Source organism: Heteronotia binoei, chromosome 5, assembly GCF_032191835.1.
Source record: "Heteronotia binoei isolate CCM8104 ecotype False Entrance Well chromosome 5, APGP_CSIRO_Hbin_v1, whole genome shotgun sequence".
NCBI lineage: Eukaryota > Metazoa > Chordata > Lepidosauria > Squamata > Gekkonidae > Heteronotia > Heteronotia binoei.
The window spans coordinates 114,142,045-114,155,780 of record NC_083227.1 but is presented as its reverse complement, the minus strand read 5'-3'; the positions used below and the strand labels follow the sequence as shown (position 1 = coordinate 114,155,780).

The 13,736-nt window shown below is 48.4% G+C and overlaps 1 protein-coding gene across 1 annotated transcript in view; it reads right to left on the bottom strand.

Moving 5' to 3' along the window:
• Window positions 1-13,736, bottom strand: part of UIMC1 (ubiquitin interaction motif containing 1) — a 108,908-nt gene that overhangs the window by 94,424 nt on the left and 748 nt on the right. The gene's annotated exons all lie outside the window — the stretch shown is intronic.

Here is a 13,736-nt window from a genome sequence, read left to right as displayed (position 1 = left end):
CCCATCCAGTCCAACACTCTGTGTCACAGAAGAACATAAGAGAAGCCCTGTTGGATCAGGCCAGTGGCCCATTCAGTCCAACACTCTGTGTCACATAAGAACATAAGGAGGGAAGGAAGGGAGGAGGGAAGGGAAGGGAGGAAGGAAGGAAGGAAGGAAGGAAGGGAGGGAGGGAGGGAAGGGAGGGAGGGAGGGAAGGAAGAAAGAAAGGAAGGAAGGGAGGAGGGAGGGAAAGAAGGAAGGGAAGGGAGGGAAGGAAGGAAGGAAGAAAGGAAAGAAAGAAGGGAAGAGGGAGGGAAGAAAGGAAGGCCGCCCCCCCCCGCTTTCGGCCCCCTTACCTGCTTCCAGGGTGGCGGTCAGCGGAGAGTCCAGCGGCGGCGGCGAGTCGAGCGGCGGCGGCGGAGAGGCCGGCGCTGGTCGCTGGAGGGCCTCCAACGACCAGCGCCGGACTCTCCGATGCCCTCCCCGGCCTCCACCTGCACTGGAGGGCCCAGCCGCCGAGCAGCTGAGCGGGACGGGGGCGGGCAGCGGCGCAGCAGCCAGGCAAGCCCAGGCAAGCCTCCAGCGAGCAGCGGAGGCCGCGGAGAGGCCTTCGCTGGTCGGCGCTGGTCCCGGAAGGCCTTCCAGAGTCTCTGGAAGGCCTTCCGGGACCAGCGCCGGCTGCTCCGCGGCCTCTCCGCGGCCTCCGCTGGTCGCTGGGGGCCCTCCAGAGTCTCTGGAGGGCCCCCAGCGACCAGCGGAGGCCGCGGAGAGGCCTTCGCTTGTCGGCGCTGGTCCCGGAAGGCCTTCCAGAGTCTCTGGAAGGCCTTCCGGGACCAGCGCCGGCTGCTCCGCGGCCTCCGCTGGTCGCTGGGGGCCCTCCAGAGTCTCTGGAGGGCCCCCAGCGACCAGCGGAGGCCGCGGAGAGGCCTTCGCTGGTCGGCGCTGGTCCCGGAAGGCCTTCCAGAGTCTCTGGAAGGCCTTCCGGGACCAGCGCCGGCTGCTCCGTGGCCTCTCCGCGGCCTCCGCTGGTCGCTGGAGGCCCTCCAGAGTCTCTGGAGGGCTTCCAGCGACCAGCGGAGGCCACGGAGAGGCCTCCACCACCGCCGCCGGGGCCCGTGCGCGGGCGGGGAAGGCGGCGAGTGAGGGAGGGAGCATCCCTGCGCTTGCGCAGGGGCCCTGCGCACGCGCAGGGGCCCTGCGCACGCGCAGGGACGCTCCCTCCCTCACTCGCCGCTTTCCCCGCCGGCGCCCGCGGCCCACCGCCTCCGGGGCTGGCTAAACCGGGACCTCTAAATGGTCCCGGTATAGCCAGCCCGGGAGGCGGGAATAGGGGGCCAGAACCGGGACATTCCCGGGCGCCCGGGACGGTCTGGCCACCCTGGGTGACCAGAACTGTACACAGCATTTCATGTGGACTGTCAAAGACAAGATGAGAACCAAGAATGGTAGATCACAATGCTGACCTTCAATGAAATCCAGTGCCTTAACAGTTACAAATAAAGAATTCAAAAGGGCCCCTACAGCACTTCTGTGATACTTTTAACAGCGATCACATGCAGAGGCTCAAAAAGCAAAAGGCAGCAAAATGGGACCAACAATTTAATAATAATAATAATAATAAATTTATTCTTATATCCTGCCCTCCCCCGCCGAGGCGGGCTCAGGGCGGCTCACAGGACAATTTAGAGGTACATAGTTCCAGATTCATGCCTTATGTGTCAGGCAAGCTTCTTTTTTCTATGAGTTTAAGCACACCTTGAAATCAAAGGGATATTCCCCAAAAATGCATTTAGATTAAGAGGTCTTGCTTGTACAAAAAGATCTCTGGCCTCAGGTTGTTGCCTTTAAAAACTCATGACCCAGTAATCAGGTTAATCTTTAGGAAGAAACATTTACTCTGTTGCTATAGGTTAAGGGTTAATTCATGTTACTTATACCACCCAAAGGCTACTGAAAGGCTTTTCACACAGCAGGGCATAAAGTGTGTACCATATTAATTTGCCCAATCAGATCTGTATGTCTCTATGCCAGAGCCATCTTAAAATTCCTTGCAAAATAATCTCATTTCTAATACAAATGTGCCACATTAATACAACTGTTTTCCCAATGTCAGCTAATATCAGATACATTCAGGTGTAGTTCAGGAGCTAAAAAACCCCTTATTTGAAGCTCATTCTTTAAAATGACATGGTGCAACTTCCCCAGCTATCAAGATACGTTTCCTGTTGTTCTAGAACTGTGTACAATAAAGTCTAATGACTGCCATGCCAAAAAAAATTGAGGCAACAGTTGTTAAGAAACAAAGCTTAGAGAATACACCTATTCTGTAAGAGAGACAGCACCACCTTCACAAAGTCCCATGCAGCAGCCATTCCAAGTTTTCAGAGACATCTCTCTGCTCCTTACAAATACACAGCCTGGCCTAGAGTTACTTCTCTTCATTTGGCATGAAACATCTAAGTACTTATTTTTGCCCCTGGTCAAATGCAGCTGATCCGTGTTTGAAAAATGCAACCATTACAATGTCAATAAAATCAACTAACTCTTTTGCTGAGTGTCTACAGGCTTACATAATCCTAGAAAACATGCTCCAGTTCCTTTTTTCCCTTTGCATGAATATCCTACCTGGGTAAGTGCACCAAGGCAAGTGTGGTGTTCATAGAATCATAGAGTTGGAAGTGACTCCCAGGGTTATCTAGTCCAACCCCATGCACAATGCAGGAAATTCACAAATAACTTCTCCAAAGTTCACAGAATCAGCGTTCCTTCAGGCAGCCATCTATTTGTTTAAAAACCTCCAAAGAAAGAGAAAACTTGTTCAATTAAGGAACCGCTCTGTCAGGATGTTCTTAATGTTTATTCAAAAACTCTTCTGATTTAATTTCCACCTGTTGGTTTGGGGCTGACCTTCTGGGCCATTAGAAAACAACTCTGCACCATCCTCTATCTATATGACAGCCCTTCAAGTACTTGAAGATGGTGATCATATCACCTCTCAGTCATCTTGTCTCCAGGCTAAAAATAAGAACATAAGAGAAGCCATGTTGGATCAGGCCATTGGCCCATCCAGTCCAAAACTCTGTGTCACACAGTGGTCAATATATGTGTTCGTGTACACACACACACACACACACACACACACACACACACACATATATATATATATATATATATATATATATATATATATATATATATATATATATATATATATATATATATACACACACTGTGGCTAATAGCCACTGATGGACCTCTGCTCCATATTTTTATCCAATCCCCTCTTGAAGCTGGCTATGCTTGTAGCCATCACCACCTCCTGTGGCAGTGAATTCCACATGTTAATCACCCTTTGGGTGAAGAAGTACATCCTTTTATCCGTTTTAACCGGACTGCTCAGCAATTTCATTGAATGCCCACGAGTTCTTTATTGTGAGAAAGGGAGAAAAGTACTTCTTTCTCTACTTTCTCCATCCCATGCACAATCATGTAAACCTCTATCATGTCACCCCGCAGTAAAGAGTAAAGAGCCCCAAGCGTTTTAACCTTTCTTCATAGGGAAAGTGTTCCAAACCTTTAATCATTCTAGTTGCCCTTTTCTGCACTTTTTCCAATGCTATAATATCCTTTTTGAGGTGCGGTGACCAGAATTGTACACAGTATTCCAAATGAGACCGTACCATCGATTTATACAGAGGCATTATGATACCGGCTGATTTGTTTTCAATTCCCTTCCTAATAATTCCCAGCATGGCGTTGGCCTTTTTTATTGCAACATTTTCAGTGAGTTATGTACTATGACCCCAAGATCTCTCTCTTGGTCAGTCTCTGCCAGTTCACAACCGATCAACTTGTATTTGTAGCTGAGATTCTTGGCCCCAATGTGCATTACTTTGCACTTGGCCACATTGAACCTCATCCGACATGTTGACGCCCACTCACCCAGGCTCGACAGATCCCTTTGGACATATGGACATATGAAGCTGCCTTATACTGAATCAGACCTTTGGCCATCAAAGTCAGTATTGTCTACTCAGACTAGGGTGGCCAGACCGTCCCGGGAGCCCGGGAATGTCCTGGTTCTGGCCCCCTATTCCCGCCTCCCGGGCTGGCTATACCGGGACCATTTAGAGGGGCCCGGCGGCGGTGGTGGAGGCCTCTCCGTGGCCTCCGCTGGTCGCTGGAAGCCCTCCAGAGACTCTGGAGGGCCTCCAGCGACCAGCGGAGGCCGCGGAGAGGCCGCGGAGCACCCGGCGCTGGTCCCGGAAAACCTTCCAGAGCCTCTGGAAGGCCTTCCGGGACCAGCGCCGACCAGCGAAGGCCTCCCCGCGGCCTCCGCTGGTCCCTGGAGGCCCTCCAGAGTCTCTGGAGGGCCTCCAGGGACCAGCGGAGGCCGCTGGGACGCCGCGGAGCACCCGGCGCTGGTCCCGGAAGGCCTTCCAGAGCCTCTGGAAGGCCTTCCGGGACCAGCGCCGACCAGCGAAGGCCTCCCTGCGGCCTCCACTGGTCCCTGGAGGCCCTCCAGAGTCTCTGGAGGGCCTCCAGGGACCAGCGGAGGCCGTGGGGACGCCGCGGAGCACCCGGCGCTGGTCCCGGAAGGCCTTCCAGACCTCTGGAAGGCCTTCCGGGACCAGCGCCGACCAGCGAAGGCCTCCCCGCGGCCTCCGCTGGTCCCTGGAGGCCCTCCAGAGTCTCTGGAGGGCCTCCAGGGACCAGTGGAGGCCGCGGGGACGCCGCGGAGCACCCGGCGCTGGTCCCGGAAGGCCTTCCAGAGCCTCTGGAAGGTCTTCCGGGACCAGCGCCGACCAGCGAAGGCCTCCCCGCGGCCTCCGCTGGTCCCTGGAGGCCCTCCAGAGTCTCTGGAGGGCCTCCAGGGACCAGCGGAGGCCGCGGGGAGGCCGCGGAGCACCCGGCGCTGGTCCCGGAAGGCCTTCCAGAGCCTCTGGAAGGCCTTCCGGGACCAGCGCCGACCAGCGAAGGCCTCCCCGCGGCCTCCGCTGGTCCCTGGAGGCCCTCCAGAGTCTCTGGAGGGCCTCCAGGGACCAGCGGAGGCCGCGGGGACGCCGCGGAGCACCCGGCGCTGGTCCCGGAAGGCCTTCCAGAGCCTCTGGAAGGCCTTCCGGGACCAGCGCCGACCAGCGAAGGCCTCCCCGCGGCCTCCGCTGGTCCCTGGAGGCCCTCCAGAGTCTCTGGAGGGCCTCCAGGGACCAGTGGAGGCCGCGGGGACGCCGCGGAGCACCCGGCGCTGGTCCCGGAAGGCCTTCCAGAGACTCTGATGTCACAGGAAGTGATGTCACTTCCCATTTCCGGCAGGTGACGCGGGGAAATGATGTCACAGGAAGTGATGTCACTTCCTGTTTCCTGTGGTGGCATGACGTCACCGGAAGTGACGTCACTTCCTGTTTCCGGCAGGTGACGCGGGGAAATGATGTCACAGGAAGTGATGTCACTTCCTGTTTCCTGTGGTGGCATGCCGTCACCGGAAGTGACGTCACTTCCTGTTTCCGGCGGCGCACGCGCGCTCCGCGCGCACGCACCCCTACCTTCCCCCCCCCCAACGTGTCCCTGGCTGGCCTTCAGACATTATGGTCACCCTAACTCAGACTGGCAGCGGTTCACCAGAATCTCAAACTGAGGTTTTTCACACCTATTTTTTGGAGATGCCAGGGATTGAACCTGGGACCTTCTGCTTACCAAGCAGATGCTCTACCACTGAGCCATCGTCCCTCCCCTTTGTAGTGCCTCACAATCCTCTCTGGTTTTCACCACCCTGAACAATTTAGTTTCATCTGCAAACTTGGCCACTTCACTGCTTACTCCCAACTCCAGATCATTAATGAACAAGTTAAAGAGCATGGGACCCAGTACTGAGCCCTGCAGCACCCCACTGCTTACCGTCCTCCACTGTGAACACTGCCCATTTATACTCACTCTCTGCTTCCTATTAATTAGCCAGTTTTTGATCCACAAGAGGACCTGTCCTTTTACTCCATGACTCTCGAGCTTACTAAGGAGTCTTTGATGAGGAACTTTATCGAAAGCTTTCTGGAAGGTAAACAACATCTATTAAGTCCTCTTTGTCCACATGTTTGTTCATCCCCTCAAAGAACTGTAACAGGTTAGTGAGGCAAGATCTTCCCTTACAGAACCCACGCTGAGTATTCCTCAGTAACTTGTGTTCATCAATGTGCCTACTCATTCTGTCCTTGATAATGCTTTCTACCAACTTTCCTGTTATTGAAGTCAGACTGACTGGCCTGTAATTTCCTGGATCTCCTCTGGAACCCTTTTTAAAGGTGGGGGTGATATTTGCTACCTTCCAGTCCTCAGGAACGGAGGCAGATTTCAATGAAAGATTACATATTTTTGTCAGGAGATCCACAAGTTCAACTTTCTTTCAGAACTCTTGGATGTATGCCATCCGGACCTGGCGACTTATTAGTTTTTAATTCGTCAATCAGTTGTAGGACCTCCTCTCTTGTCACCTCAATTTGACTCAGGTCTTTCAACACCCCTTCTAAAATTAGTGGTTCTGGAGTGGGCAAATACGTCTCATCTTCCACAGTGAAGACTGAGGCAAAAAATGCATTCAACTTCTCAGCCATTTCCCTATCCTCCTATGTTTTTTGCAATATGCTTCTCATAGTCCCTTTTTGCCTGCCCGATCACCGCCTTGCATTTGATTTGCCACAGCCTGTGTTCCCTTTTATTAATCTTACTTGGACCAACTCTCCACCGCTTAAAGGAGTCCTTACCTTTTACAGCTTCCATTACTTTGTTTGTTAACCATGCAGACCTTTTCTTATACCTGTTTGTTTCCTAACTTGTGGTATATATTTTATCTGAGCTTCTAGGATTGTAGTTTTAAATAGCCTCCAAGCTTCCCCAAGGGTTTTGACTGTATTTACCTTTCCTTTCAGTTTCCTCTTCACATGCCTCCTCATCTCAGAGAATTTACTCCTTTTAAAGTTAAATGTGGTTGTGCTGGTCTTTTGGGGCAACTCCCTATTTATACAAATGGTGAAATCAATAACGTTATGGTCACTGCTCCCAAGTGGTGCGATCGCTTTTACACCTCTCACCAAGTCTTGGGCATTACTTAGGACCAAATCCAGGATTGCCCCACCCTGGTAGGTTCTGTGACCATCTGCTCCATAGCACAGTCATTGAGAGCATCTAGAAACTCAATCAATCTGCGGTTAGTTAAAATCACCTATTACGACACAGTTTTTTCGTTTAGCCACTATCTTTAATCCTTCCATCATATTATAATCATCCTCTATCTTTTGATTTGGTGGGCGATAACAAACTCCCATAGTTAAATTTCCTTTTGGGCCCTCTATTTCGACCCAAAGCATTTCTAGAAGAAGAAGATGAAGAAGATATTGGATTTATATCCCGCCCTCCACTCCGAAGAGTCGCAGAGCAGCTCCCAATTTCCTTTACCTTCCTCCCCCACAACAGACACCCTGTGAGGTGGGTGGGGCTGGAGAGGGCTCTCACAGCAGCTGCCCTTTCAAGGACAACCTCTGCCAGAGCTATGGCTGACCCAAGGCCATGCTAGCAGGTGCAAGTGGAGGAGTGGGGAATCAAACCCGGTTCTCCCAGATAAGAGTCCGCACATTTAACCCCTACACCAAATTGGCTCTCCGATTGGAGAGGGAATCTAATTCTCTGACCTTCTCAGTCTTACTGGACTGTATACCCTCTCTGGGGTGGCTCTCTGACATATAGAGCCACCCCACCTCCAACCCTTCCCTCCCTATCATTTCAATATAACTTATACCCAGGAATCACCATGTCCCACTGATTCTCCTCATTCCACCAAATTTCTGAAATTTCACAATGTCTATGTTTTCCCCCAACACTAAACATTCCAACTCACCAATTTTACTTCAAACACTTCTAGCATTTGTATACAAACATCTATATTAGGCCCGCAACCTTCCTCCTGCTGCCTCAAGGCTTTGGCAGACACTCCACACTGTTTGTCACCATCTCAGTAGACAACTCTGATCCATTACCCAGTAGAAAAGTAACAGCTAACCCTTCATCTCTTTGAGATGAGTCCTCCCGAACCAGAGACATTTCATCTGTCAGTTTTCCCCCAAGATTTAGTTTAAAAACTGCTCTGTCACTTTTTTTATTTTAAGTGCCAGCAGCTTGGTTCCATCTGGGGACAAGTGGAGACCGTCTCTTTTGTACAGCTCCCGCTTGCTCCAGAAAGCATCCCAGTGCCTAACAAACTTAAACCCCTCCTCCCTACACCATTATCTCATCCACACATTGAGACTTCTGATTTGTGCCTGTCTCTCCAGCCCTGCACGTGGAACAGGTAGCACTTCTGAGAAGGCTACCTTGGAGGTCCTGGCCTTAAGTCTCCTGCCTAGCAACCTAAATTTTTCCTCCAGGACCTCATGACTGCATTTCCCCACATCGTCGGTGCCAACATGCACCATGACCACTGGCTTCTCCCCAGCATTGTCTCAGCCTATCTACAACACGCGTAATGTCCACTACCTTCGCACCAGGCAGGCAAGTCACCATACGGTCAGTACACGGTTTTGCCACCCAGCTGTCTACTTGCCTAAGGATCAAATCACCAACTACCAGGACCCCCCCTCCCCCCTCTCTCCCTGCCCAGGGATGGTTCCTTGGCGCGAAAGGATACCTGCTCACCAACTAAAGAAGAGGTCCCTTCTGAGGGCGCATTCCCCTTATCCTCAGCACGGTGCCCTGTTCCCTCTCGACCCTCATGCTCCCTGGCAGCAAAGGGGCTGTCACGTTCAGAGTGGGGCTCATCTAATACGTCCTTGAGAGTCTTCTCCAAGTGCCAACTGACTGTCTCTGCTTCTCCAGGTCAGTCACCTTGGCCTCAAGGGTACGAATTCGTTCCCTGAGTACTAGGAGCTCCTTGCATCGAGCACACACCCAAGACTTCTGTCCTGTGGGCAGATAGTCATACATGTGATACTCAGTGCAAAACAATGGAAAGCCCCCACCCCTCTGCTGGCATTCTACCTTCATGATAGCTTTTTTAAAATATACAGTCCCCTTTTAAATCCTGTTTGTTTATGTGGCTCTCCTTCTGGAGGATCTACTTACCTTATTGGGAACACAAGGAAAATTGGGATCTGGGTTCCTGGTCCTTACACAGCCCCCAGGCTAAGAGCCACAGGCCAAGAGCCGTTTAGCTTTCGCCCTTCGGCTTGCACCAAAGGCTCGCACCTCTGGCAAGGCGCAGCTTAATAATGCAAAGAGGGTGGGGCCTCAGTCTGCCCCAGGAACACAGCCACTCCTAATCAATCAGCAACAATCACCTTCAGCCCACTCAAACCAAACAAACAGCAGTTCCGCAGCAACCACAAACTCAGAATTTTCAGCAATTACACAGTCACACAAACTCAGAAATTCTCAGCAACTCCCCCAGCTGTTTAGAAAGCCAAACCTCACCCTTATAGCACTTATTATCTGCTCTCTCCGAGCTCTCTGAAATGTGCTCAGCCTCTGGCAAAGCGCAGCTTAATAATGCAAAGAGGGTGGGGCCTCAGTCTGCCCCAGAAACACAGCCACTCCTAATCAATCAGCAACAATCACCTTCAGCCCACTCAAACCAAACAAACAGTAGTTCCCCAGCAACCACAAACTCAGAATTTTCAGCAATCACGCAAACTCAGAAATTCTCAGCAACTCCCCCAGCTGTTTAGAAAGCCAAACCTCACCCTTATAGCACTTCTTATCTGCTCTCTCGCAGAGCTCTCTGAAATGTACCCAGCCTTTCCTTGTAGGATTTCGTCTCCAGACCCCTCACCATCTTCGTTGCCCTTCTTTGGACAAATGCCAGCTTGTATATATCCTTCTTAAATTCTGGTACCCAAAATTGAACACAATACGTCAAGTGAGGTCTAACCAGAGCACAGTAAAGCAATACCATCACTTCATGTGATCTGGACACTATTACTTCTGTAGATATAGCCCAAAATCACATTTGCCTTTTTAGCTACCGTATCACACTGTTGACTCACATTCAGTATATGGTCCACTAAGACCCCTAGATCAGGCATGTCAAACATACGGCCCGCAGACTGAATCAGGCCCTTGGAGGGCTCCTATCAGCCCCCCAAACAACTGGTTGTCATCTGCTTCCTTCTCCCTCTTTCTTGCTTCCTTCTGCGTAACAGCTTGCTTTCCAAGGCTTGCAAAGCCTCTATTTTCTCCATTGGCTGAGGCTCCTCCCTTGTGGAGGAAGGAGGGGAGGGAGAGCTTGCTTTGCCAGGCTGTCTCAATTGCACAGCAGAGCTACTGAGCCAAACCTCTCTTCCTTCTATTGGCTGAGGCTCCTCCCTCTCCTGGTTCCCTGGGGAAGGAAGGAAAGAGCCAGAGCTTCCTTTGCCCAGTTCCCTAGATCTCACGGGAGAGATACAAAGAAAGCACCTTTAAGACCAAAGAGTGCTAATGTTTTAAACATGTGTTATTTTAAGTTTTTTTTTAAAAAAAAAATTGTGTTTTCCTGTGTCCTTTATAAAGTTTATATCTCTGCTATCTTATCTTAAATAGGTACATACACGGCCCGACCCAACACGGCTCGGCCCAACGTCTCATTTATGTCAGATCTGGCCCTCATAAAAAATAAGTTTGACACCCTGCCCTAGATCCTTTTCGCACATACTACTGCCAAGATAAATCTCCCACATCCTATAATATTGCATTTGATTTTTCCTATCTAAATGCAGAACTTTACATTTATCCCTGTTAAAATTAATTTTATTTGTTTTAGCCCAGCTTTCCAGCCTCTCATCCTGTATCCTGACTCTGCCTTCTACTGTATTTGCAACCCTTCCCGATATAATATCATCTGCAAATTTAATAAGCATTCCCTCTATTCCTTCATCCAAATCATTTATAAAGATATTAAAAAAGGTCCTAGGACAGATCCTTTCCAAGAGGATGGGAAACCATTCACAAGCACTCTTTGGATGTGATCTGTCAACCACTTATCAATCCACCTAACAGTAATAGGATCTAAACCACATCTTACTATAATTTGTCAACAAGAATATTATGTGAAACCTTATGAAAAACCTTACTGAAACCAGGATAAACTATGTCTACAGCATTCCCTTGATCCAGCAAGGAAGTAACTTTCTCAAAAAAAGAGATAAGGTTAGTCTAACATGACTTGTTCTTGAGAAACTCATGCTGGCTCTTAGTAATCACAACCATCCCTTCTAAATGCTCATTTGATTATTTGTTCTAAAACTTTTCCAGGTATAGATATCAAGCTGACAGGTTGGTCAGATCCTCCTTTTCCCCCTTCTTGAAGATGGGGACATTTGTCCACCTCCAATATTCTGGCACCACACCTGTTCTCCAAGAATGCTCAAAAATAATGGACAGAGGCTCAGAAATAACATCCATGAATTCTTGTAATACCCTTGGATGCAGTTCATCTGGGCCCAAGGACTCAGTTTCAATCAAAGAAACCAGGTGTTTATGTACTATTCCTATGCTGATCCTAGGCTACAAGTCCCTTCCCTCATCATGTGTTCTGTTTTTGCCATGTTCAGCACCTTTTCTTTCACAAAAGACTGAGGAAAAGTAGAAATTGAGCAGTTCTGCCCTCTCTTCATCACCTGTCACAATTTCAGTTTCCTGTCCTTGCAATGGGCCTACAGTAGGTACAAAGAAAGAAAAAAAAGCAAGGACATGGTAGACCGCCTACCATGTCCTTGCTCTTTTTCTTGCTTTGTACATAAGAACCCTTTTTTGTTGCTTTTAGCATATCTTGCTAGCCTAAGCTCATACTGAGCTTTAAATCTCCTAATTTTCTCTCCACAAGTGCTGGTTATTTGTTTATATTCATCTTTGCTTATAATGCCCACCTTCCATTTCGTAAATTAATCTTTTTTATTTCTCAAGTCCTCAGAAAGCTTTTTATAGCGCCATCTTGGCTTTTTCAGGCTCCTCCCATTTTTCCTTCCCGTAAGAATCATTTGTGATTGTGCCTTCAATATTTCACTTTTAAGAAACTCCCACCCTCTTGAACTTTCATCTCTTTAAGTATTTCAAGCCATGGGATTCTACCCAGCATAACTTTTAAGTTTGTCAAAAGTTGCTTTCCTGAAGTCCAACCTATACATCTGACTACATACTGCTTTTCCCTTCCCCAAGATTGTAAACTCCAAAATTACATGGTCGCTACTACTCACAGTGCCCCCTACTTTCACCTCATGAACTAGTTCTTCCCTGTTGGTGAGAATCAAGTCCAAGGTAGCAGATCCCCTTGTTTCCCTCTCCACTTTCTGGAAAATGAAGTTGTCAGTAAGACAAGTCAGGAATTTATTTGACCTTTCATTTTCCCAACAAATATTAGGTAACTGAAATCTCCCGTGACCACCATGTCCCGTCTCTTTGAGAATTTCATAATCTGTTCTAGGAGTGTATCATCAAAGTCCTCTGCCTGGCCTGGTGGTCTACAGCAACCCTCACCATAATATCACTATTATTGTTTACTCCATTTATTTTTACCCAGGGACTCTCAACTGAACTTCCAGGCTCAGATTCAGATATTTCCTCACAAGTATATACTTCCTTACATATAATGCAGCATCTCCACCCTTCTTTATTTGTCTGTCCCTTTTAAATGTTGCATCTCCCAATCCTAATATTGAGAGTGTCATCCCATCAAGTTTCAGTAATGTCTATTAGGTGTTGTGTGCCTTGCTGCAGAGAACGCTGTCTTCTGCAAGGAATGCTGCTTTGCACCTTTTCTCTGTGCAGCTGATGATCTTTGTCAAATTCACCAGCACTATCAACAGTGGAAAAGTGAAACATACACGACTTGCTGGCTATCTCTTCAACTATATACATATCAAGCCCTGTCCATTTCACATACCCACAGTTAAGTGCCATATGCACCACCCTACTGCACAAAAAACATACATAACTTCTAGAATTTTAAATTTAAAAAAGAAGTGCTAACAAAATGGAGGGAGAGAGGATACCTCTACTGGTATTTACCACAATAATCCTTTATAGGAAAAGACGAGCACTTCCACAAATTTCAGTTGAGAAAGAATTCAACCACTACAGATGTTACATAATAGTGATTATGATGATAAAATGTAGCTTTAAAAAAGTGCATACATAGGCACAGTATACACAGTAGGTACGTTATTTATCACCGGTAATGGCACAAGCACAGGCCTATAGCAGCCTATAACACATATCCACAAAGCTTCCAGGACTGTATATTGAACATGTTAATGGAGAGAATGAAATGTGACTTTGGTGCAACAGAAGATAGAATGTATCACATAAGCAAACGCTTCAAAAGGTTGTGAATGCTCCTTTAAAATTCTAACTGAAAGCACTTGTGTATATGGACAGGAGTATTTTTACACAATATATTATTAATAATAGTTCTCAGGTGGAAGTAGGATCAATTTGTAAAGGTAAAGAGAGAAATGATTTTAAACAAATTTGTGTTCTAAGTTCAGGCACCTGAGCTTTGAAAACGAAGGTGGTTATTCTTCATAATGCAGGACTGGCATAGCAATTAGAGGAGTCATACTATGATCTCAAAGGAACAGGTTTGAACTCCCAGTCTGGCATAAAAGCTCGCTGGGTGACCTTAAGTCAAGTCCTCTCTCTCAGCCTAACTTTATCTCACAGGGTTGTTGTCGCTGTGAGGAAAAAAATCAAGCCAGGGACAACAATTTCATAAAATCAGAAACGTGGGGTATAAATAAATA